Here is a 23,318-nt window from a genome sequence, read left to right on the forward strand (position 1 = left end):
ATTATTTTTCTTCAAAGATTCGCAGCTCCGGAAGAACATTGTGAAGAACCTCATTTTTTACCAGTTATTATTGTCCGTTTCCTTCGCTAGCATGAAACACATATGTCAGTTACAAAAATGTACGCGTATGTCAGGTTCTCTTACTACAGGATTCATTCATCTAATCACGAGTGGGTTAGCTCCTAGTATGCCATAGAGCTGTCTCCGTGCATGGCACCGCAAACAACTTTGCTGGACCTGATCACCTGAACTGAATGCCCTCGCCTCACAAGTTGAAGGACGTCACAGGGCAACTGGCTGTTTGGTTACATCAAGCAAGGAAAGTATATTATCAGGAATGCAGATAAAAAACACAGTCACAAGCTGACTCCGTGGCCCAATGGATAAGGCGCTGGTCTACGAAACCAGAGATTCTGGGTTCGATCCCCAGCGGAGTCGATCGTCTATTTCTTGCACGATCTTTATATTATCACCATGTTTTTGTTGTTCTTCTGATTTCTATATTATCACCATGTTTTTGTTGTTCTTCCAACAGATGTAGAGAGTAACGTTATCAGTAGGATATCCATGTGCTCTATAAACTGACTCCTACAAGTTGTATTTGTGTCTTTTAATTCACAAATGATGTATTGTTCCCAAAAAAAAGTGTAAAATGTTTAGAGAAGAGAAAGGAAAGGAAAAAATTAGAAATACTAGTTGAATGCCCGTGCGTTGCTACGGAAATTAAAAAGCTCTCTGCATCAGCATAAATGTTTTATCGCATTTTCAAAATGCTTGTGTCATCTACTTATTGTAGTTCCATGTTTGTGCAAATAAGATGTTGTCTCAAAATATATACCAACTAAATAAACTAATCGAAAGATCGTGATAAGTTAGTCTACTACATACTCCCTCCGTTCCTTTTTAATTGACTCGGATTTAGTACAAATTTGTACTAAATTCGAGTCAATTAAAAAAGAACGAAGGGAGTTGTTGACGTCAGAAACCCCCTGGCGGGCAGAGACGGGCAACACGGTAGAGCCGGAAACAACTAGGGCTGCGGCTGGCCCCAGTCCCTCAGAGCGACGGCCCGCAAAGCCTCCTGGTCGCACGCGCCGATGCCAGCGCAAGGGCGTGCCACCGACCTATACCTGGTCAGGAAGGTGTGGATGATGCCTCGCTTAGTTTCCTGCAGGGCACACACGTAAACGTTAAATACGAGCTCGATCGGCTCTCAGGTTATCCTGTGAATCGGCTCAAAGAGCCGATCCACCCATGATCCGGACAAGGTGTCCGAATATATGGTGGTCCTGCTTGATCAAGATAAAGCTAATGAGATCTACGACGATTTGGGGTTTTCACCGCATAATCGGATCATCCTACTCACGATTGGGCCTCGCGCTCGCGCACGGTGACCGTAAGCCGATCCTAGACGGGGCCTAAAAACCAACACGAGGTTGATCCCGGAACATCCTTTCTAGGGCTAGCAAACGCCACCCTACACGCCGCTGGATCCTCCAACCCTTTGTAAGGCCTAACTATCGCGGATGTTAAACTAATCCTTGGTGAAACAAGGATCAATCGTAACGGATCAGATCTACTAAATTATGATCAAGCGGGGTGCCGCCCTACACCTAAGATAGGTGTAAGGGCGGCTAGACATGCAAGGGTTGCACTACGACGGCATATGATACGAAGAACAATGCTAACCCTAACATATCTAAGATAACTACGTTGCTCGCCATCAAAAAGGCTTCGATACGAGCAACGCATGAACAACGTGGGCAGGCTTGTGCTTGCCTAGATCGCAAGATGCGATCTAGGCAGCATGGTGCTACTCGGTAGAAACCCTCGAGACGAAGGAGTTGGCGATGCGTCGAGATTTGTTTGTGGTTGAACGTTGGTTGTTGTTTATTCCATAAGCCCTAGGTACATATTTATAGTCCAGCGGACTTTCTAACGTGGGAATAATCCCACCGTGTACGAGACAAATTCTAACTTTTAATCTAGATACAATCTACTATAATTAAAGATACACGGGCAATCTAGCCCAAATTCTCCGCGCAAGGCCGCTTCAGAGATCTTCCACGTGTAATCTTCCGAGCCCATCTCGATCGCGGCCCACCTCCTGATTTGGCCAAAATCCGGTGATAACACATGCCCTCTGGTTTTGGAAATGACATTTCAAAAATCATTATGCTCTTCTTTCGTCGGGTCATGTCGTGGCGGAGCAGAACTGCCGCAGAATCTTCCATCATTACGCCTCGCCTCCTGGGCTTCTCTGTATGAATTGTCAATTTCGGCATCACGTCCTCGAGAACCGTCATGGCATTAAATCTCCACTACACTCTCTTTATTTATCTGTGCCAAACGGTTCACCACTCCATCCCCTTGCTCGCTCTCTGTTCACCAAACCAAAAAACCCTTCTCCCCTGCAGCCATGTCTTCCTCTTCCTCCTCCGCTTCAGGCCTCTCTCTCCAACCGTCGCCGAAGAACAAGGAAGAGGACGATCCCCGCTCCGGGGCGAACCCCATCTCCTCCGGCAAGGAGAAGAAAGGAGGAGAAGCGGAGAGGACCAAGGCCTCCCCTCCGCCGGGCTTCCGCCGAAGAAGCGCTCCCGCATGTGGGCGGACAGCGAGGACGACGATGACGACGAGGAAGAAGAAGATGAGGAGGAGGAAGATGATTCCTCCTCCTCCGCCGGGTATCCTCCAACGAAGCGCTTCCGCGGCTGGGCGGATAGCGAGGATGATGATGATGACGAGGAGGAGGAGGAAGCTCCAGCCGACAGGCCGGGTCAGCAGCGGCGAGGAGCTTCCGGGAACGAGCGCCGACGACCTCGACGACGGCGATGATGAGGACGAGCGACGACTAGTAGAGTAGGACTAGCGATAGCGAGTGCACTAGGCACTAGATCCCTCTTTTGAGAGCCATCGGCTCTTCTTGTAAAGCCGCTCCTTTGAATTAATGAGAATTGTTCTTCCAATTTCTCCTTTCATTAATCCAATTTCCATCCTCCCGCTTGCCACACCAAGACCGATAGTAACGAATCGGGCTATTATTGTTTTTCTCGACCGTGGCGTTTTGCGATCCAGCGGCCGATGACTGTTCATCGGCCAATTTGAGAAACCGAGTCTCTTCCTTTTCTTGCAGCACCGGCACGGTCCAAACCTCGTACCGGACGACGGCTTTTCCTTCCCGAGTTCCTCCACGAGAAGTTCATGATGCGAGTGACAGTCGAGGTAACTCCAATCGGCTCTCAAAAATAGGGCACCTACCGAGCTGTTCCCCCCGAGTCTCAGCCAAGGCAAAACAGAGACGAGGATACGCAAATTAGCCGTATGGACCTGGGCTTGATCATGTCTGAGGGAGCTTTTTATGCCGAACCAGCCGATTTGAACATAAATCGGCTTCCCAGGGCAGAGAGCCTTCAAGGTGAGCTGCCCCCCGAGCTTCTTCAGTTCTTCCTGTACCTTGCCGGCTAGATCGGCTCCTTCCCTTTGGTGGATCTAATGCAATCCATCCTTGACCTGATCTGCACGTCCAGTCTTCTCTTGGCATTGTTCTTGAAGAGAGGATCCGAGCCCTTAAACTACTCCATTGAGGAGTTCTTCCATTAAAATCCCTCTTCGTGCTCCATTGACCCTCTGATCGTAACAGTTATTCCTCTTGAGTCGATGGCCATGCATCGGCTTTCATATCCTTAAGTCGATGTCTGCTGCATCGGCTGTGCCCGAAAATTTTCGAATTTTCAGATTTTTGTTTTTTTACGGCCGACTTGTGCATCGGCCCCCATACTCCAATACCCATCATCAAAGGATGAGACACTTCACTGCATATCCTCGTGTTTTATCTACCTAGGTGCCCCCCGGAGCCGATTCTGTCAAGAGAATTGATGGTATCGGCTCTGTTGGATAACATGTTGAACCCAGGCAGAATGGTTGGTGAGGATAATTTTGGCCGATTGCTGGAATCGGCCTCCACGTTTGCTTGCTCGGTGAAGGTTTTGTAAGTTCCCTTCATAAATTTTTTGGGGCCGATCACAAGGACCAGCCTCGCCACGTTTGCTCATTGACGTGCTCTTGCTACTCGTTCAGGCCGGTAGATAAAACCAGCCCAATCTCTGACTTCATCATGTTGGTGCGCTTGCTGTCGCCCACCTTGAGTGCATCGTGTAATCGTGGAGCGCTGAGTTTCGTCGGAAGAACGAGCACCATGTTTGTGCCAGCCGATGTTTCATCATCGGCTTTCCTTTGCTTGGGGCGCCACTCCATTTTCCGTGGACGACCCTCTTCATCCGAGGGTTCGCCGAACCTTCGCAGCCGAGATCAGGCCTTGCCTTCCTTAATGTATGCAAGTATAACCTCTCGGCTTCTTCCAGGCCGCGCAATCGTTGAACCCTGCGTTTCTGGGAACGGCTGAGTCCATCAGGGTACCACCTTGGCCGGTGATACTTGTCTTCTTCTTCTCCCTCGTCTTCTGAATCTTCGAGATCTTTCAACCGAGGGGACTCAGCTCATTTGCTCTGTGGCGGGAGAGGCCCCAAGCGCTCGAACACGGACACGTTGGCTGCCTCCTTCTTCTTCCGGTTGCATTCTGGGCAATTGCCGATTGTTGGCAATCGGCTCATTCCTGAATCCCAGCGAGTGCTCGAAGAAGGGACAATCCCGAGTGCCTGTCCTCGTCGTCTCGCTCCCTTGCCTTTTCCTTGGCACAACGCTCGTGCTCCTCCTCATCGCGATTATGCCGACGATATCTTCTGGCTTCTCTAGCCAGACGATCTCTTTCATCATCATCGCTGGACCGTCGGCGTTGGTCGTACTGACTCACATACTTGTTGAGGAGGTGATCAGAGAGAGGTCGTTGATATCTTATGTTCTTCACTTCTCCCTCTGTGACGTAGCGCTTGCCATCTTGGCGGAGCCGATCGCGTGGAGCGGCTTCCTCTCGTATCTTTGCTATGAGAGCAGCTGCCCTCATCTCCATCCTTGCCGGCGTGGTGTCCAAGATCTACCATATTGATTTGGCACGAGAAATCCGGCGGCACCCTCCATGGTAAGTATACTCCACCATGTTTACGGCGGGGAAGGGGTGTGTGTCGACCTTCATGGCGTATTGGTTGAAAATCAACCGTCCGTTTTCTATTGCCATTTGGATCTGCTGCCGCCACACCCTGCAGTCGTTGGTGGTGTGGGAGAACGTGTTATGCCATTTGCAGTATGGCTTTCCGTTCAGCTCCTGCGCCGTGGGGATCTTGTGGCCTTCGGGTACCTTTATATGCTTCTCCGTGAGTAAGAGATCAAAAATCTGCTCGGTCTTGGTCACGTCGAAGTCGAACCCTTTTGGAGGGCCTTGTGGCTTCACCCATTTGCGGGTCACGGGCCCTGTCGCTCGAGTCCATTCAGCCACCTGCTACCTCCACGATCTCCCATAGCACTTTCATCTGCGTCCGCCTCAACCAAGGTCACCGCACGCTTGAATTTATCCTGGTAAACATCCGGGTGGCGCCGTTCATATGCGGCAGCCTACGCACCATGTGCGCCAACGAAGGGTAGTCCGCTTGGGAGGCCACGTCCTTGATTGATGATGAGAGACCCACCACCGCCAACTCGACTCGCTTCTTTTTCGCTTATATGAGCCGAAAAGCATCGGTTCCTAATGGTCCCGAAGCGGCTGGACGTATTCGATACTTGTTTCCCCGCGCTTCGTCGTACTTGCGCTAGATCGGCAATGCCAACATCGGAAGCCTCCGAGTGATACTTGCTCATGGAACTCGCTCTTCCAAGCTGCTTTCAAGTCCGGATGGAGTTCGGTGGTAGCGATGTGTACCACCCGAAAGCCGATCCGTGAGGGACTCGTGCGAAGAACCTCACGCGCAACTCGTCCGATGCTGAGATCGTGCCCGGTTGTGCCAAATACCGGCTCACATGCTCGATGGAGCTGGAACCATCCGATCCACTAAAATTTGTGAAGTCCGGGAGCCGATATTTGGGTGGTAGCGGGATCGGTTCGTAGTCGTTGGGGTACGGCTTGGTGTAGCCGAACGTCTTCCTTTTCGGCATCATGCCGAGCCGATCTTTCGAATTGCACAAATCTGATCCGCTGTGATGGCTGAAGGTGTCGAACCACGAAGATTCGCCGGGGTGGCATACTTAACCAGCCATGCTTGCTTTTCGGTTCTAAGCCAAGCTGCAGGAGCTGGGCTTTGGAGGTTTGTCGGGGTGGCGTACTTAGCCAGCCACGATTGCTTCTCAGGATCGGCTCCTGACGTTCCTCCTGCCGTTCCAGAGGCCCCTGACATTGCAGCCTGGTTCGAGAGTGCCCAGGCGTTGCAATCCGGTTCCTATGCGCACGCGTATCCGTGCGGGATCTCCTTGGGTGCCTCAGGTAGGAATTGGTAGTCACCAGGATCACCACCAATCTTGTAGACGACGTATGCCGATGAGTTCGGCGGTTCCGGTGCTGCCCATGCGAACGGGCGGGGCTGGAGTGGCATCTCTCCCTTGAAAGTCCCCGGAGCTGGTCCCGACGGAGAATACCGGTGGCTCATGATTTCTCGGACGACGCGCGAGCGACACGCTCCAAAGTGTTCACCGGGCTCTCGCAGTGTTGGTGCAGCGAATGAGCCACCATGTAGTTGATCTCCTGCCGCAGCGACCTGGTGCGTTCTTCTGACGGGGCGGACAGATCCACTCCATCGAGTGCGCCTTCAGGTGTGAAACCCTTCCACCGGACGCCATGGGAGCGGGTTCGGTGGAAAGAGCCGATGAGTTCGGCTTCGAGGACCGCCTTGATTTCGTCATGTTTCTTCTTGAGCTCATCAGGCAGATCCTCGTACTTGACCGGAGTGCCTTCCGCCATCTCGGATGCAGACGGCGATGTGGTGGATGTCGAAGGTTGTCCCACCGGGCGTGCCGAGAATGTGTTGACGTCGAAACCCCCGGCGGGCGAGAGACGGTCAACACGGTAGAGCCGGGAACAACTAGGGCTGCGGCTGGCCCCAGTCCCTCAGAGCGACGGCCCGCAAAGCCTCCTGGTCGCACGCGTCGATGCCAACCGCAAGGGCGTGCCACCTGACCTATACCTGGTCAGGAAGGTGTGGATGATGCCTCGCTTAGTTTCTGCGGGGCACACACGTAAACGTTAAATACGAGCCTCGATCGGCTCTCGGGTTATCTCGTGAATCGGCTCAAAGAGCCGATCCACCCATGATCCGGACAAGGTGTCCGAATATATGGTGGTCCTGCTTGATCAAGATAAAGCTAATGAGATCTACGACGATTTGGGGTTTTCACCGCATAATCGGATCATCCTACTCACGATTGGGCCTCGCGCTCGCGCACGGTGACCGTAAGCCGATCCTAGACAGGGCCTAAAAACCAACACGAGGTTGATCCCCGGAACATCCTTTCTAGGGCTAGCAAACGCCACCCTACACGCCGCTGGATCCTCCAACCCTTTGTAAGGCCTAACTATCGCGGATGTTAAACTAATCCTTGGTGAAACAAGGAGCAATCGTAACGGATCAGATCTACTAAATTATGATCAAGCGGGGTGCCGCCCCTACACCTAAGATAGGTGTAAGGGCGGCTAGACATGCAAGGGTTGCACTACGACAGCATATGATACGAAGAACAATGCTAACCCTAACATATCTAAGATAACTACGTTGCTCGCCATCAAAAAGGCTTCAGTACGAGCAACGCATGAACAACGTGGGCAGGCTTGTCTTGCCTAGATCGCAAGATGCGATCTAGGCAGCATGGTGCTTACCGGTAGAAACCCTCGAGACGAAGGAGTTGGCGATGCGCCGAGATTTGTTTGTGGTTGAACGTTGGTTGTTGTTTATTCCATAAGCCCTAGGTACATATTTATAGTCCAGCGGACTTTCTAACGTGGGAATAATCCCACCGTGTACGAGACAAACTCTAACTTTTAATCTAGATACACTCTACTATAATTAAAGATACACGGGCAATCTAGCCCAAATTCTCCGCGCAAGGCCGCTTCAGAGATCTTCCACGTGTAATCTTCCGAGCCCATCCTGATCGCGGCCCACCTCCTGATTTGGCCAAAATCTGGTGATAACAGGAGTATAATGGAATGTATTATAACCGTCAAAATTATTTTGTAGGAAATCAAAAGAGGCAATTTTTGATAGGGAAAAAACCACCACAAACTCTAATCTTATAAATATGATTATATGAAGAAAAGTGGGTTTTAGTTTCAAAGTATTTAAGGTAATTCTTTGTAGTTTGAACATGCATAGATGTTCTATTTGAACCATATAACCTTTGGGATACCTTTTCAGGAATGCCTAGCACTTGAAAAAAGAATGATTTTTTTGGTAAAAAAAGTCGGACGTTTGGTTCAGTGGTGATCTTTACTAAAAAGGGTGTCTTAGTTCTAAAATAATTGATGCAACCTTTTCTAATTGGCATGTGCTTCAGTGGTCCGCACCCTCCGGAACTCACCTGCGCTTAGAACAAAAAGACGGCCGAGATTTGTCGATACCTCTTCGCTGTGGTTGGCATGTTTGCTAAGATTTGCTAGCACCCTCCGAGTTACACGAGTTTGGTTTTGGATGGACCACTGATGCAGGCCTCTTCCTAATTTTGTCCCAATACATACACTATCCTTTTATGACTTCGCGGCCATTTATCTCGCAAGACCTGGCTTCCATCCTTTAACCAAACCCAGGCTATGCAGTATTTTAGTCCACTACAAAACCAGATCCAGTATTTATTATGCTAAGAATAAAGAATCTTAATTTGAAAAAAAAAAGTCTATGTAGCCTTTTGGTAGTGTGCTCTCAAGCTAGCTTGTAGTATCTCGCAACAACACCAGACACTACTAATTAATTAAGTACTCACTCGCGTTGAAACCACGTCATGTATAATTATCTAGGTTATTAACTTACACTAGAAAAGTTACGATCCGCTTGTGTAGCACGCGCCAGGGCCAATAACATCCTCCTGGTGGTCTCGCTGACGATCAATGGCGGTGAGTTCATCTTGGCTACATCCCACGGTAGTTCTATTATGGTCATTTACTACATACGCCCTTAGGAGAGCATTGGTGCCAGCTTCACATCGGCTAACACGCCGCAACATGGTCTGCTTGTCGCTGATACGTCCAATTTGCATCACTATTTTATATCATAATTTGCTGTTATTCATTGATATATTTCATATTGGGACACAATACTTATGTTATTTCATCTATTTTGCATGTTTCATGATTATTTGGAGATTGAGCACCGGAGCCGGGATTCTGCTGGAAAAAGCACCGTCGGGATGCGATATTTCGGAAGATCAAGCTGTGGAAGGAAGTTTTCAGAAAATCCTATTTTTCCGGATGACGGAGGAAGCCGGAAGGGGGAGCCAGTCTGGACCCGGGGTGGGCCCACACCATAGGGTGGCGCGGCCCATGGCTCGGCCGCGCCACCATGTGGTGTGGGGCCCCCTCGGCCTCTTTCGCCTCCTTTTCTTCGCGAAACCCTTCGTCCCGAAGACCTAAGCCACGAGAGGAATCCTCACGAAGGGTTACGGCCCGCCTCGCGGGGCGGAGAACACCGGAGAGAAAAGAGCTCTCCGGCGGGCGAGGAATCCGCCGGGGAAATTCCCTCCCGGAGGGGGAAATCGACGCCATCGTCACCGCCATCGAGCTGGACATCATCTCCATCACCATCATCATCATCTCCACCATCATCACCGCCATCTCCTCCGCAGCACCTCGTCACCGCTGTAGCAATTTGGGTTTGATCTTGATTGTTTGATAGGGGAAACTCTCCCGTACCGATTTCTACTTGTTGTTTATGCTATTGAGTGAAACCATTGAACCAAGGTCTATGTTCAGATTGTTATTCATCATCATATCACCTCTGATCATGTTCCATATGATGTCTCGTGAGTAGTTCGTTTAGTTCTTGAGGACATGGGTGAAGTCTAAATGTTAGTAGTGAACTATGGTTGAGTAATATTCAATGTTATGATATTTAAGTTGTGGTGTTATTCTTCTAGTGGTGTCGTGTGAACGTCGACTACACGACACTTCACCATTTATGGGCCTAGGGGAATGCATCTTGTACTCGTTTGCCAATTGCGGGGTTGCCGGAGTGACAGAAACCTAAACCCCGTTGGTATATCAATGCAGGAGGGATTGCGGGATCTCGAGTTTAAGGCTGTGGTTAGATTTATCTTAATTACTTTCTTGTAGTTGCGGATGCTTGCAAGGGGTATAATCACAAGTATGTATTAGTCCTAGGAAGGGCGGTACATTAGCACAGGTTCACCCACACAACACTTATCAAAACAATGAAGATTAATCAGTCGTATGTAGCGAAAGCACTAGACTAAAATCCCGTGTGTCCTCGAGAACGTTTGGTCATTATAAGTAAACAAACCGGCTTGTCCTTTGTGCTAAAAAGGATTGGGCCACTCGCTGCAATTATTTCTCTCGCATTTTACCTACTCGTACTTTATTCATCCGTTACATCAAAACCCCCCGAATACTTGTCCGTGAGCATTTACGGTGAAACCTTCATCGAAACTGCTTGTCAACACCTTCTCGCTCCTCGTTGGGATCGACATTCTTACTTATCGAAGATACTACGATACACCCCCTATACTTGTGGGTCATCAAGACTATTTTTACGGCGCCGTTGCCGGGGAGTGAAGCGCTATTGGTAAGTGGAATTGGTAAGGAAAACCTTTCTTGTTTGTGCTGATTTTATTTCGCACTGGCTGCTATAAGTTATTATGGAGAGATCTTCTCTTCAATTTCTATTTGGGAAATCTACTACTACTGCAACGGTAGTGGATGAGGCGCCAGGTGAGGAAGTAATACCATATAAAATACCTACGAAAATTATTGAACATGTTATGGATAACCGCTATGAAGGGGATGGAAGCTGTCCATCCCGGTGATCATTTACTTGTTTTTGCATGAATTATGCGGGTTATTCAAATGTGCAGGTATTGCTATGAATGAAGTTAGGAAGAAACTATTCTCTATATCGTCTGTCCGGTAAAGCGGCGCATCTGGTATAAATTCGTTGAAGAATGGTGATTCTCTTGACTCGGGAGGACATTGTGCCTTTATTCTATTCCAAATTTTATCCTCCAAGTGAAATTCACAAAGATCGGAACCGCATATATAATTTCTGGCCTCATGATGGAGAGAGTATTGCCCAAGCTTGGGGGAGATTGAAGTCTTTAATGCTCAAATGCCCCATTCATGAGCTTCCTGGTAATATTATTATTGATAATTTATATGCAAGACTTTCTTTTCAAGACAAGACCTTGCTGGATACTTCTTGTTCTGGATCATTTACACGCAACAAAGAAGAGTTTAAAAGGGACCTTCTTGATCGGATCCAAGAAAATACTGAAGGTTGGGAGAACGACAAAGATAGAGAGTCGGGTATAATTTATGATTATAAATGCATTGAAGTTTTTATGGATACTGATACATTTCGTAATATGAGTGCTACATATGGTCTTGATTCTCAAGTTGTTGCAAACCTTTATAAAGCTTTTGCCTCTCATTATGAATTGCCTAAGAAGAATTTTGATAAGTATCATGAACCGTATAAAGATAAAATTGATTCATCTATTAATAAGTGTGTTGTAATTGAAACTGCCGATCGTGTTATTCCTGAAGCTTATATTGAAAAAACTCCTTTTCCTGCTAAAATGAAAGAGTACTCTGTTATAAATAGTGCGGTTCATAAAAGTGAAAAGAAACCTAGAGAACTCGAAGAACAAATAAAAGTTGAACTCTGTTGTTGCCATAGTTAAAGATCTTGTGATCGAAAATGTTGAGGATGGTCATATTATTTTCTCGTGAAGATGCTTCTAATATTGTTTCACATCCTAATAAACCCAAACAAGCTAGTGTTCCTATGCTATCCGTTAAAATTGGTGATCATTGCTATTATGGTTTATGTGATATTGGTGCAAGTGTTAGTGCTATACCTTATGAGCTTTACACGGAGATTATGCACGAAATTGATTCTTGTGAACTTGAAGATATTGATGTGGTTATTCGGCTGGCTAATAGAGAAACTATTTCACCAATTGGTATTGTTCGAGATGTGGAAGTTTTATGTGGTAAGATTAAATATCCTGCTGACTTTTTGGTACTTGGTTATGCTGCTAGTGATTATTGTCCTATCATTTTTGGTAGACCTTTTCTAAATACTTGTGGAGCTATTATAGATTGCAAGAAAGAGAAAATTTTGACTAAATTTGCTTGGTGAATCTTATGAGTTTTACTTCTCTAAATTTACTAAAACTCCTTATAAAGCTGATTTGCCTAGTAATGATTTTAAAATGGAGCAGTGTGCATCTATTGTTCTTGTTCCTAATAATCCTTTGCGAGCAACATTTGGAGGATAGCGAGAGTGAAGTTTTTAGGAAAGAAAGAGATGAGCTTGAGGAGATTTTTCTTCGCCAACCTATTCTCAAGCATGATTTACCGGTGGAAGACTTGGGTACAACACCGCCACCAAAGGAAGATCCTGTTTTTGATTTAAAGCCTTTGCCTGATAATCTTAAATATGCTCATATTGATGATAAGAAAATATATCCTGTTATTATTAGTTCTAAGCTTACGAGTTTGAAGAAGAAAGATTATTGCAAATATTGAAGAAACACCGAGGTGCTATTGGCTATACTCTTGATGACTTGAAGGGGATTTGTCCCTCTATTTGCCAACACGCCATTAATATGGAAGATGACGCAAAGCCTGTTGTTGAACCTCAGCGTCGTCTAATTCCCAAGATGAAGGATGTGGTAAGAAATGAGGTATTGCGACTTCTTGAAGCTGGTATTATATATCCTATTGCAGATAGTAGATGGGTTAGTCCTGTGCATTGCGTTCCTAAGAAAGGAGGAATGACTGTTGTGCCTAATGATAATGATGAGCTCATACCTCAAAGAGTAGTTGTAAGGTATAGAATGTGCATTGATTATCGAAAAGTTAATAAAGTTACTAAGAAAGATCATTATCCTTTACCATTTATTGACCAAATGCTAGAAAGGTTATCTAAAAATACTCATTTTTGTTTTCTTGATGGTTATTCTGGGTTTTCACAAATTGCTGTTAAAGCTAAAGATCAAGAGAAAACCACTTTTACTTGTCCCTATGGAACTTATGCTTATAGGCGTATGCCTTTTGGTTTATGTAATGCTCCTGCTACTTTTCAAAGATGCATGTCTGCTATTTTTCATGGCTTTTGTGAGAGTATTGTGGAAGTATTCATGGATGATTTTTCCGTCTACGGGAATTCTTTTGATAGTTGCTTGCGAAACCTTGATAAAGTTTTGCGAGAGATGTGAAGAAACTAACCTTGTTCTTAATTGGGAGAAATGCCACTTTGTGGTTAATGAAGGAATTGTATTGGGACATAAAATTTCTGAGAGAGGTATTGAAGTTGATAGAGCTAAAGTTGAAGCTATTGAAAAGATGCCCTATCCGAGGGATGTTAAAGGTATTCGTAGTGTTCTTGGTCATGCTGGATTTTATAGGAGATTTATTAAAGATTTCTCCAAGATTTCAAAGCCTCTTACTAATCTTCTTCAAAAAGATGTACCTTTTGTTTTTGATGATGATTGTAAGGAAGCTTTTGAAACTCTAAAGAAAGCCTTAACAAGCTGCTCCTATAGTTGAACCTCCTGATTGGAACTTACCTTTTGAAATTATGTGTGATGCTAGTGATTTTGCTTGTAGGCGCTTGTTCTTGGACAGCGAGTAGATAAAAACTTAAATGTTATTCATTATGCTAGCAAGACTCTTGATGCTTGCTCAAAGAAATTATGCTACTACTGAAAAAGAATTGTTAGCTGTAGTCTTTGCTTGTGATAAATTTAGATCTTATATTGTTGATTCAAAAGTTACAATTCATACTGATCATGCTTGCAATTAGATACCTTATGACAAAGAAAGATGCTAAGCCGAGGCTTATTAGATGGGTACTTCTTTTGCAAGAATTTGATTTACATATTGTAGATAGGAAAGGTGCTTGATAATCATGTTGCTTGATAATTTGTCTAGATTGGAAAATATTGCTTATGATCCTGTTCTCGTTAATGATAGTTTTCCAAATGAACAATTGGCTGTAATAAAGGTGAGCTCGCGAGACAGTCCTTGGTATGCTTGATTATGCTAACTTTATTGTTTCCAAGTACTTGCCTCCAACCTTTTCAGCTCAGGAGAGGAGGAAATTCTTTTATGACTTGAGGCATTATTTCTGGGATGACCCACACTTATATAAAGAAGGAGTGGATGGTATTATGCGAAGGTGTGTTCCCGAATATGAACAACAAGAGATATTGAGTAAATGTCATGGCAGTGCTTATGGAGGACATCACGCTGGAGATAGAACCGCACAAAAGGTTCTACAATCAGGTTTTTATTGGCCAACTCTCTTCAAAGATGCAAGGAAGTTTATTTTATCTTGTGATGAATGTCAAAGGGTTGGTAATATCTCCAGACGCAATGAAATGCCTATGAATTATACTCTTGTTATTGAACCGTTTGATTGTTGGGGATTTGACTTCATGGGACCTTTTCCCTCTTCAAAAGGTAACACTCATATACTTGTTGCTATTGATTACGTTACTAAATGGGTGGAAGCCATACCTACAAAAAGTGCTGACGGTGAGACCTCTTTAAAAATGCTTTTAGATATTATTTTTCCTAGATTTGGAGTACCTAGATATATTATGACTGATGGAGGTTCTCATTTTATTCATGGAGGTTTTAGAAAAACTCTTGCTAAGTATGGTATTAATCATAGAATTGCTTCCGCTTATCACCCTCAAAGTAGTGGTCAAGTAGAATTATCAAATAGAGAAATTAAATCTATCTTGCAGAAAACCGTTAATAAATCTAGAAAGAATTGGGCTAGTAAATTGAAAGACGCACTATGGGCTTATAGAACTGCTTATAAAAACCCCATGGGAATGTCACGTTATAAGATGGTTTACGGAAAAGCTTGTCATTTACCTTTAGAACTAGAACACAAAGCTTATCGGGCTGTTAGAGAATTAAATAAAGATCCTAAACTTGCTAGGTGATAAGAGGTTGCTACAATTAAGTTCTCTAGATGAATGGAGAAGTGAAGCTTATGAAAATGCTAAACTCTTTAAAGAAAAAGTTAAAAAATGGCATGATAGAAGGATCATCAAAAGAGAGTTTAATATTGGGGATAAAGTCCTATTGTATCGGTCTCGTCTCGGATTCTTTGCGAGGAAATTACTCTCGAAATGGGAAGGACCGTATGTTGTTGAGGAGGTGTATCGTTCGGGAGCAATTAAAATTAGCTCTCTCCAAGGCAATGCTACGCAAGTGGTGAATGGACAAAGACTCAAGCATTATATCTCGGGTGATTCTTATAATGTTGATGTTGATATTATTCGAGTGGAAACACCGGAGGCTTTCATCAAAGGACAAATAGACAGATCCGCCGAACTCAACTTTGAATAGGTAACGATGCTTGGTAATGAAAAGTTCGCGATTTACTTTCCGAACATTATTTTTGTTGTTTTTGGAAAATATGAAAAATTACGAGTTCGAAACGGAGTGGAAAGGACGCACGAGGGCGTGCCACCATAGGCCGGCGCGGCCTGACCTGGGCCCGCGCCGACCTATGGTCTGGCCGCCTCGTCGCCCCTTTCCGACTCTGGTTCGATCTGGTACTTTCCGTTTGTTCTAAAAAAATTTATTATAAAATCCCCCGGACCCCTGGAGGTCCGTATATCGTTTTCTCGACGTGTTTTGTTTCGAGCTGTTTACGCCGAGGATCCGTTTTCAGTTTAGAGGCACCATGGTCTCCAAGAACAAGGGCAAGGAGCTTCGGATAAAGATAATCGGGATCGTGAGTGGAAAGAAGAGGACAAGAGCGTCAAGGAAGAAGCAAAGGAGGATGAAGAGGAAGTCGAAGAAGTTCCGCAAGAGCACCCACGCACCACCATTGCAAGCGTCGAAGTGGTGACAAACTCGCTCAACGCCAAGAAGAGCGCACGGATTAGGACCGGAGGAGGACTTCCCCGCCATTACCTAGCTCCAAGGACATCTTATTCAGGCATTCACCATCCTTTCCACAATCTAATCTACAATAATCAAATTGAAAGGACTCCCAAGGCAGCACTCGCCTAGCAATTGGGATATAGATCGTTCTAACAATGCGGGAAAGACGGAGCCCGAAGCTGAAGGTTGGGGAAATAACTCCAAGAGTTGGGACTCGTCGTCGGACAGACTTCTTAACCGCGTCGAGCACAATTCGGAGATGATTCGCAACCTCATATACGGGATTGATGAGCTTCGGGAGCTTATTGAGAAGCTTGTCGAGAATTCATCACCACCATCACCAAAGGAGTAATCCATCATCGGTATTGGCATCCCCTTGGTTTGTTCCAAGCTTGGGGGAGTGCCGCGGTATCACATTATCATTACCTTTTACTTTTTACTATCAAGTAGTGTCATATCATGAGTAGGGAAGTTATCGTATGAGATGGGTTGCAGTGTGGAAGTATCTCTCCTTTAGTTTGTCTATGTATCCCTTGGTGTGAGTTATCGTTATGGAATATTAATGAGAAGTCTTATCATTTACATATTGCACATCTTATTTTAGTTTGCAATTTCTACTATATGATTGATCTTGATTTTAGTATTGGTACCACTTTGGGAGCATTGAGTTAATCTATTTGGTTTTGGCAAACTTAGCAATGGTCAATAGCAACAACATTTTGAGTTTTAGAAGAATAGAGGAAGTACATGTAGAAGATATTATTATCTTTCTTATCGGTTCTTAGCTTAGTATTCTAAAGTTAAAACTGTTTGTGCTTACAAGTAAGATGCATGATTGTTTCTATCACATGTATATTTGTTTGTTTCCCTCAACTCTTATGCTTGCTAATTAACCTTGCTAGCCAAAGACCCGTACTTGAGAGGGAATACTTCTCGTGCATCCAAACCCGAACCCAAACCTATGCCATTTGTGTCCATCATATCTACCTACTACATGGTATTTTACTGCCATTCCAAGTAAATACTTCATGTGCTACCTTTAAACAATTCAAAACTTATTACTCTTTATTTGTGTCAATGTTTTATAGCTCATGAGGAAGTATGTGGTGTTTTATCTTTCGGTCTTGTTAGGCGGCCTCCACTAAAGGACTAGTGGCTTCATCCACTTATCCTATAATTTTGCAATAAGAGCCGGCAACGGGGTTCCCGACCCCAATTAATCAACTTTCATTAATGATTCTCTTCACATGTTTTGCCCTCGATTCATCGGTAAGCAACTTAATTTTGCAATAGACACTCCTCCATGGTATGAGATTGTTGGAAGGCACCCGAGGATTCGGTTAGCCATGGCTTGTGTAAGCAAAGGTTGGGGGAGTGTCATCCTTAAAATAAACTAAAGTACATGTGTAAACAAAAGAGAAGAGGGATGATCTACCTTGCTGGTAGAGATAACGTCCTTCATGGGAGCCGCTCTTTGGAGGTCTCGTTTGGCAAGGGGGTTAGAGTACCCGCTACCAGTCGTTGACAACAACAAACACCTCTCAAAACTTTACTTTTATTCTCTTTATATGATTTCGAAACTGAAAAAGCTCTAGCACATGATTTAATCTCTGCTTCCCTCTGCGAAGGGCCTGTCTTTTACTTTAGGTTGAGTCAGTAAACCTATTTCCCTCCATCTCAAGCAAGCATTTGAGTTGTTGTGATCAAACTATTATATTGTGATTTGCTTCATCATGTCTTTACTCTTTCTTGTTTAGTACACAAGTTTTACCTGAATGAATATAGCTTTGAAGTCATCAATGATTAATATGATTGAGTATGCAAGTTTACCATAAGTTTTTAATATGAGAGCGCTGCTCAATAGATGAATATAATCTGTTAAATGTTCTCTGACCAAGAACAAAGTTTGCCATCACCAATTATGATTCCTTATGCACCTTTATTTGTGACTACCTTATACTTGTTTCAAGATCGAGTTATATGAGGAAGTTGTTTACTATAATGTCTTGTGTGAATGAATATGATGCTTCTTGTCCGTATTTTATTTATCGACTCTTCACTCCATAAACATGTGGACCTGTTTCCAGAGTTCAGTTTCGCTTGGGGACAAGCGAAGTCTAAGCTTGGGGGAGTTGATACGTCCAATTTGCATCACTATTTTATATCATAATTTGCTGTTATTCATTGATATATTTCATATTGGGACACAATACTTATGTTATTTCATCTATTTTTCATGTTTCATGATTATTTGGAGATTGAGCACCGGAGCCAGGATTCTGCTGGAAAAAGTACCGTCAGGATGCGATATTTCGGAAGATCAACTGTGGAAGGAAGTTTTACAGAAAATCCTATTTTTCCGGATGACGGAGGAAGCCGGAAGGGGGAGCCGGCTGGACCCGGGGTGGGCCCACACCATAGGGTGGCGCGGCCCATGGCTCGGCCGCGCCACCATGTGGTGTGGGGCCCCCTCGGCCTCTTTCGCCTCCTTTTCTTCGCGAAACCCTTCGTCCCGAAGACCTAAGCCACGGAGGAATCCTCACGAAGGGTTACGGCCGCCTCTACGGGGCGGAGAACACCGAGAGAGAAAGAGCTCTCCGGCGGGCGAGGAATCCACCGGGGAAATTCCCTCCCGGAGGGGGAAATCGACGCCATCGTCACCGCCATCGAGCTGGACATCATCTCCATCACCATCATCATCATCTCCACCATCATCACCTCCATCTCCTCCGCAGCACCTCGTCACCGCTGTAGCAATTTGGGTTTGATCTTGATTGTTTGATAGGGAAACTCTCCGGTGCGATTTCTACTTGTTGTTTATGCTATTGAGTGAAACCATTGAACCAAGGTCTATGTTCAGATTGTTATTCATCATCATATCACCTCTGATCATGTTCCATATGATGTCTCGTGAGTAGTTCGTTTAGTTCTTGAGGACATGGGTGAAGTCTAAATGTTAGTAGTGAACTATGGTTGAGTAATATTCAATGTTATGATATTTAAGTTGTGGTGTTATTCTTCTAGTGGTGTCGTGTGAACGTCGACTACACGACACTTCACCATTTATGGGCCTAGGGGAATGCATCTTGTACTCGTTTGCCAATTGCGGGGTTGCCGGAGTGACGAAACCTAAACCCCCGTTGGTATATCGATGCGGGAGGGATTGCGGGATCTCGAGTTTAAGGTTGTGGTTAGATTTATCTTAATTACTTTCTTGTAGTTGCGGATGCTTGCAAGGGGTATAATCACAAGTATGTATTAGTCCTAGGAAGGGCGGTACATTAGCACGGAGTTCACCCACACAACACTTATCAAAACAATGAAGATTAATCAGTCTGTATGTAGCGAAAGCACTAGACTAAAATCCCGTGTGTCCTCGAGAACGTTTGGTCATTATAAGTAAACAAACCGGCTTGTCCTTTGTGCTAAAAAGGATTGGGCCACTCGCTGCAATTATTTCTCTCGCATTTTACCTACTCGTACTTTATTCATCTGTTACATCAAAACCCCACGAATACTTGTCTGTGAGCATTTACAGTGAAACCTTCATCGAAACTGCTTGTCAACACCTTCTGCTCCTCGTTGGGATCGACATTCTTACTTATCGAAGATACTACGATACACCCCCTATACTTGTGGGTCATCAGTCGCCAAATGGGCACTGGCTTGATCTGCATGTTCCAGTGGTTCCCAACATCCGTGCGCTACCCCTCACCATGTCCATCACACCGCTGATGATGATGCAATACGACTCCAACCTCCCGTCCTTAGACATTGCTTCACTCCTTCCACGCACACAGTGTTGGTGCAGTCTCCAATCTCACCGTCAGCAACAATGAGTGTTTCTTCGTGTCCATGGAGATATCAGAGAGGTGGCCATCTTCCCGGCCTCCCTCTCATCCTCCATGGAGGGCACAAGCTAGCAAGGTTTAAAGTATCGCAAACAACGTCAACCTATGCAACCTTTGGTCTGACTCACACCTGTTTATGTTCTTCCTGATCCTAAGACAACACTGCCTCCCAAGTATTCACGGACGGCTTGGAAGGGTCATGTCCATGTTGCTTCTTTGTACAAGAGAGACGCCGCAATGGCAAGCACATCGCTCAGTAGCGCCAATCCTCGCGTATTTGAATGTATAGTGTCTCGCTGATGGCAGTAAGCTAGTGCTCGCCGCGAAGCCAGCGGCGGCAGTAACATGGAACATCCCAACGTCTCGTGCTACACCTGCATGACATCCTCAACGGTGGCAATCTAGCGCTCAACGAGGAAGTCAACGACGGTAACAGGGCCAGCGGCCCAACGTGTTTGTACTGCACCTACGGTCCTGCCGGACCTCCTCGACAGGGAAGTCAACGATGACAATGGGTCTAGCAGATAGTCATCTTGTACACCAGCATGACATCGTGGATGATGACATGCATGCTAGAACCGCGTTGGACAGGGAACTCGATGATGGTAGTGAGGCCAGAACCCGACGTCTTGTGCTGCAGCTACACAACCTCGTCGACGGTGGCATGCTAGCATATGTTAGCGCTCGACAAGGAAGACGCATAAAGCGGCACCGCTAGTGGCGGAGGCAGCCTGATCAGAGGTTGTTGTCGTTCGCCGGTAGGGTGGAGCTTGACCTCTGATTTAGCCTCTCAGGTGACCCATCGATGGAGGCAAGCAGTCGGTAAGATCGGCGTGAGATCGCCGATTAATTTTTTCCTGGCATCAACCCCACTATAAATTGTCCTCCCACGAATACGAATTAGAACCGTATACAGTTGTATATTTGCGATCTTTTTTCGAACGGAAAGATACATGCTGAAACCGAAACCGTGGAAGGTTTCGATTGATGCCATATACCTCGGGCTTATGGATGGACGCATAACCGGGACAAAGGCGAGCCACGTCCCAAAAAAATCTGTTGATTTGCGGCAGTTTCCTTTTTCCTTGCTACATGCGAGGCTCCCATGAAATGTAAGACACGACCTAAAGGTCCTTCTTCATTTAGGAAGCATGCACACCTAATTTGATTGGAAAAGGAAGGCAGCAAATATGTTACTACCAAATTTAACGTGAAAGTCCTCCTTTTTTTTGCGGAACAATAGATCACATGCCTTTTTTAGAGATATGCGTAACAAGGAAGGAACTCCAATTTTATTTCTCCTCATATTGTTGTGGGACTTCCTTTTTTGACCAAGGAAATATATCTTTCCCAACTAATTGATTGCGGGATTTACGGGCGGAAGATGGACATTGTGTCACCACTTTTGGCTATAAAACATATGGAAGATCTGATCCATTGATAAAAAATTACATGGTTGTGATTTCTCCAATGTTTGATGTCAAAGTGCACACCATCCCCAACTTCAATATAATAGTAAAGATAAATCATAAACTTTCAAAAACACATAGACGCGTATATCAATTGACCAACAATCATACATTGACTTCCAACATGCAAGGAGGAACCTCATCGACAACACGCACATACACTTGTGTTTCTCACATACTCAAAAAACAAAGCAGTCGCATGAGCAACAGAGATCACATTTTCATATATGCTTATGTGTTACAACATGTCGTGGCAAAGGTATGAAATGAGAAGTCCTTGCATGCCTCGAAGCTCTGAGGCATGCAATCAACTTCTAGCACGGTGATGACAATAGTGGAGGCTGTCTACACTCAAGAGGTGCAAATGTTGGCGCCAGAGAGCAACGATAGAGCTCGCCAATCTTGCAACAATATCTAGGAAGAAAGGATCCAGCAGGCACCGGTTTATTGATGAAGATGGTGATGCCGCTTTCCCCGCCAAGTCCGACCATGGGAGCATCAGCAAAAGCAGCAGCACCCCTAAAAACGCCAGGGATCTGAGACCAAGATCCAGAGCTTCCGCCTTACCTACGGGCAGACCACCCAAAATGCCGGCAGAGGCCGGAAAACCAACAGAAAACTAAAGATCTAGCCCTAGACTACTCCGACGCCCAACCTAAGCCTACTCTGGCCAGCTAATCCGGTGGAGCGGCCGTCGGCGGCCCGGTCAAGGAGAACCCCTCAAGGCTACTGTAGCAGGCGGAGAGCAGGGAGGGGGTAGATAACCTAACTACAGTGTTTATCTTGAATACCAAGATACATCGACATATTGGTGTTACAAAGTTAGATCAAGTGGCCCATACCTTAGCAAAATTTTGTTTAAGGACTCGTTATCGATAATATTTTATTTTAGCTTTTTGGGAAACGTTGAGGGCGCACAGTCACATAGGTATGACATATACATCTGAATAGTTTCCTATTTTATTTTTCTAGCAAATGTCTATGACACTTGTGTACTAAAAGAGAAGAAATGGTATATTGTTTCTACTTCGAAGTAAGGTTCCACATCACAAAGTTTAATTGTTTTGTTTCCGGTCTTATACCATTTGCACGGTTCAACTCTCTGCAACCTATTAAGATTTATTTGTTCATGTAATATATACATTTTTCATCATCCGACATTTTACTAAGAATGGTTCCATGGCTTAGATAGATCAGATATCAACGTATAACTATTAACACTAAAACATAAAACAATGAGACGAGTTGTTTTTTGCACTCGGGAGCATATGCCCCCGATTTTTGAAATAACTTTTAAACATAGTTCAAAATATGAAAAAATTGTACAAAAAAATTGAAGCGTATATGTATGGATATCATATGTGCTCATAAAGTCATTTCGCGGAAACCCGGCATTTTTTGTGTCGCGTGCAAAAAATACAATTTTTGGTGATTAAAAAAAAGCTTTTCACAAGACATTTCTTTATCTTTTTTACTCATGACATAAAAAATGTCAATTCTCTGCGAAACTTGGCGTGCATATATATAATATCGACATATGCGCGTCAATTTTTTGTTGATTTTTTTAAAATTATTTTGAATTGTTATAGCGTACCAGGAGCATATGCTTGCAAGTTTAAAAGTGGTTTTTGGAAACAATCCCATTGCTTAATGGTTTTGTATGTACGTGGACCTTTTGGATTACTCTCGCATGGTGACTCCAGAGGCATCATTATATGTCGATATTACATGTATGCATGCAAGTTTCGCGGAAAATTGTCACAACGGCACCCTAGCTAGGATATGCATCACCACCAAGCTTTCCAAGCCCTATGCCCCACCCTGCCGCCTAGCTTGAGGGGGTGAGCAGAGGATCAAATCCTTGATTGGGTGATGGTGCCGTTGTGAATCATTTCCCTCCTTGGAGGTATATATCTGCAGTTGTATGTCTATGAATGGAAAATAGACATACATTTTTATACGTAAATTATACAAATATTGCAA

The 23,318-nt window shown here is 44.9% G+C and overlaps 1 non-coding gene across 1 annotated transcript; it reads left to right on the plus strand.

The window, feature by feature from the left end:
* The first annotated feature begins 365 nt into the window (after positions 1-365).
* On the plus strand, positions 366-438 carry TRNAR-ACG. Its single transcript has one exon. It is a non-coding gene; the product is annotated as a tRNA-Arg (tRNA).
* Positions 439-23,318: the final 22,880 nt, after the last annotated feature.

Source organism: Lolium rigidum, chromosome 5 (assembly GCF_022539505.1).
Source record: "Lolium rigidum isolate FL_2022 chromosome 5, APGP_CSIRO_Lrig_0.1, whole genome shotgun sequence".
Taxonomy (NCBI): domain Eukaryota; kingdom Viridiplantae; phylum Streptophyta; class Magnoliopsida; order Poales; family Poaceae; genus Lolium; species Lolium rigidum.